The following is a 3,915-nucleotide window of genomic DNA, read 5'->3' on the forward strand; positions in this document are numbered from 1 at the left end:
TATAAAAAAAATTTTGTAAAAATAAAATTAACTAATTTTTTTATTAATTTATGTATAATATTTCTTATTATTTAAACTAAAAAATTTGCTGATTATATAAACATTATAAAAATATTTTATAATTACCATATCAATTTCTCTTCACAATATTAGTGTTTTTTTTTTTTTTTTTTAGAAAATTCATCTAACAATCAGTAAAACGATAATCTATATATTCGTATATATCATAAATTCTTATATATACATATACATATAAGTTCAAATAACTCATCAGTTAATTAGTGAATGGAAAGTAACAGCATCGGAAATGTTTGAAAGTTCCATTTTATATATCAACCAACGTACACTTTATAAAATTAGCTTGATATTAAGCCTTTTATGTACTAGCATCATACTCAAGAGTTAACTTATTGAAAATTTTATTAAATTTCGCGACATTTTTTGTTGTCAATACTTGCTATCAATATTCATATTTAAGCATTCAGATAACCGCGATATTATTTATTATATTATATCATTTAGAATATTATATCTGGAAAAGGAAATGTAATAATCCTAAGACATCTCATATATGATTCGGACATATCAAAATAGTTTTTCACTAAAAAGCAAATTCCGTCAAGCTCGATCAAGCTGTGTTTTCATTGTTTACTAATATAATAAATACAATTTTTCTGAAGATTATTGTATATCAGCTATTGTATATCAGCATAATTTAGATTTTGTGTGCAAAATAAAGCGAGACAGCTAGCGAGAATACATTAAAATTTTAGTCTAGAACAGAAATTGCCTTTAGTCGCTAGATAACTAAACAGAATTTAACTGAAATTCTGGTTAACTGTTTTACAATTTTCTCAAAATTGCTTTTATACCTATCTCAAAGTACATATATTAACTTTGGTACTGCATTTCTAGTTAGATGTACACATATGTGTGTATTATTTCTCTTCTATATTCTCGTCATTAGTTAGCAGAATGACGTCAAGTGATACATTAATAACGTTCTAATGACGTCTCTAACGTCAATAATACATTATTAAAACGTCGATTAGACGTTATCTTGCTATCTGATTGTGAGACATATTGTAATGATACAGAGAGGAATAACAAAAGAGCTTAAGATTTTTTTGGCAAAAGCCTGTTAGACACAAACTTAAACCTATTAGACACAAATTTAAAAAATATTAAATTTGCAAATTTTTAAATTCTTATATACAAAATATGTATATAATTACATATTATATAATGTATAATAATATAAATTTTCTCTACGCTATGATTAAATGGCTGCGAGAAAATAAAATGCTCGGTTTTAAAATCCTTAACCCCTTCGTGACGAATGGCTACTATAGTGGCCGCTTGTGAAACAAATGACCACAGTGCATGGTCGTCCGCAAGATTGATCCTGTGTAATAATCTCTGCTGTTACTAAAGCAGATCATAAACACTCGACTCGTTGCGTATATAGTAACAAATAGTCATTTATATCTTATTAAAAAAGTTCTATAAAAACAATGCCTGATGAAAAAAGCAAACTCTTTAACAATTAATGTGTTACCAATAATGCATTTAACAATTAATGTGCGAAGTAAGAACGAGTGATAATATCGAGTGATTCCTTTCGTGATATATAAACAAGAAAACACGTGACAGATTATATAGTGATTTTTTTTCTAGTGTCGTCTAGTAAATCTCTCATAAACCACTAGATGGCTATAATCAGGTTTCTTTGAAATCCTAACTATTCCACTACAACTATTTTCTCGAGAATGCTTTCATATCTGTTTTAGAGTATACATATATACAAGTTTTTGAGAACCTTTGAACTGTACTTGTAGCAACACAATGTATGAGCTACGAGTACGCATACGACGTCGCTGTAACCAATTTTCATAGAGCAGTTACACGTAAGCAACACTGTGTAAGCTACAAGGACGCGACGTCGTCGAGTGAACAAAAGAAACCTGACAGGAATATATTATAGATTATTGGTTACATATATTGGAACGATACTAAGAAAAGTGGAAAAACTGCTTAACGTCTTCGATGAAGTAAAAATCGTTCTACATTTTTTAAAATTAAAAGTTTATAAAACTGTTCTATTGAGAACTATTGTATTATATCAAATAAATCTTTTTGATTTAATATCCCTTATATTTTTATATAATGGATATTAAATTATACATATAACTTTTATAAATAATATGTATATTATAGTAACCCATATAGGGTTTTACAGTCGGCCCAATACTGGGCCAGTATTAATTATACTGGCCCAGTATTGGGCCGACTGTAAGACCCTATATGGGAAGATGTATAAAAAGAAAATCGAAATAAATAATTTAATTGAAATAATTTAAAAAATCGATAATATATAATATATTAAACAGACCCCCAAAAATATACATTTAGTATCAATAAATATTCTGAATCAAATTCATCATGATTCTTCAATGGTCACGGTCTTTTGATATAGTCGTCATCGTAATAATTTAGAAGATGCTCTTAACATGGGAACCATCTTCCAGACTTCAACTTAACCATGTCATCAAACTTAATCGGATACTTCAGTTCATTTTCTATAGCGATGTGTGTATCGAGTTTGCGAGCGTACATAAATTCATAATGCCTACCTTTGCTCGCCGAAAGTACGGACTAATGATGCTCTTCTCCAAGAAATTCGGACACTTCAGCTTGTCTCCAAAATGCAGTTGCGCACCTGCCATCCTTGATTACATCTTACCTTACCGGTTACCACACGACATATTCTCGTAATAATGCAAATTTTCGCCGCACGCGGATCGCCTTCGTAATGTCGACGAATTACGCGACAAGCTGCGGTCAATAAAGCTTCTCAGTAAAGGCAGATTGTTACATCTCTTTGTAGCAAGCATATATGTATATATAAAACATGCAACAAATAATGCAGTATATCATATTGGAATGCCGTAAGTATTTGTACTTGCACCGAGATATTCAGAATGAAAACGGAATGTCCAATTATCCATTGAAATGATACATCGAAGAAGTATCCGATAAATATTAGGTGAATATCATACGATAAATATTATATTGATTTGTATTTTGTTGAAAATGTTCATATTATCGTAACTCGCACACATCTCATTAACTACAGATTTTAAAAAATATAAACACAATTAAGAATTTAATTGACTATACCACGATTATAATCATTGCCAGTATAGTCAATTAAATTCTTAATTGTGTTAATTATTGACTGGCGAAGTAAATGTTACTTATTCGGTTTAAAAAATATTGCTAAGAATTTAAGAAATTAGTTAAGGATATAAAATATCTATTAAATTTTATAAGATTCGCTGGCCACACCAATTGCACATTATAAAAACGGCATATTAATCATGTAAATTTTACTTGTTTATTCTAAATACTTATTCAGTGCAACTAAATTCTATCATCAAGAAAAAAGATAAAAATTTTCAAAATAATATATAATTAAATATTATTATCAGCCTAAATTATATGTTAATTTATATTCATATTCTCTATATATTAACTCTATAACTCATATATTAACGTTGCACATAGTAACAATTCATAGAAAAAGATGTAGGTAAATTTTTATGGTTATAATAACATCGCGATATTATTTCAGCAGTAAAAATCTGAATAAAATAATAATATTCTAATAAGATAAAATTGAATAGAATCAGTTTTACTTAATATTTTTTTCTTGGAAATTTTAAAAGCGCGACAGAACACGGTAAATGTACATCTATTCAAATAAAATTCGAGTTTACCTATAAATGAAGAATCGAGTAGGTAAATGTGTTTTATAATTTCACTCGCGCATCTCGCATAATCCAACATTGTAACGAGTAAAATTATATTTAGTTAAAAGTTAGTTCCCCCTGTTAATGAGCTTACTGTCTTTGG

This window comes from Temnothorax longispinosus, chromosome 6, assembly GCF_030848805.1.
Source record: "Temnothorax longispinosus isolate EJ_2023e chromosome 6, Tlon_JGU_v1, whole genome shotgun sequence".
In the NCBI taxonomy this organism is placed as follows: Eukaryota; Metazoa; Arthropoda; class Insecta; order Hymenoptera; family Formicidae; genus Temnothorax; species Temnothorax longispinosus.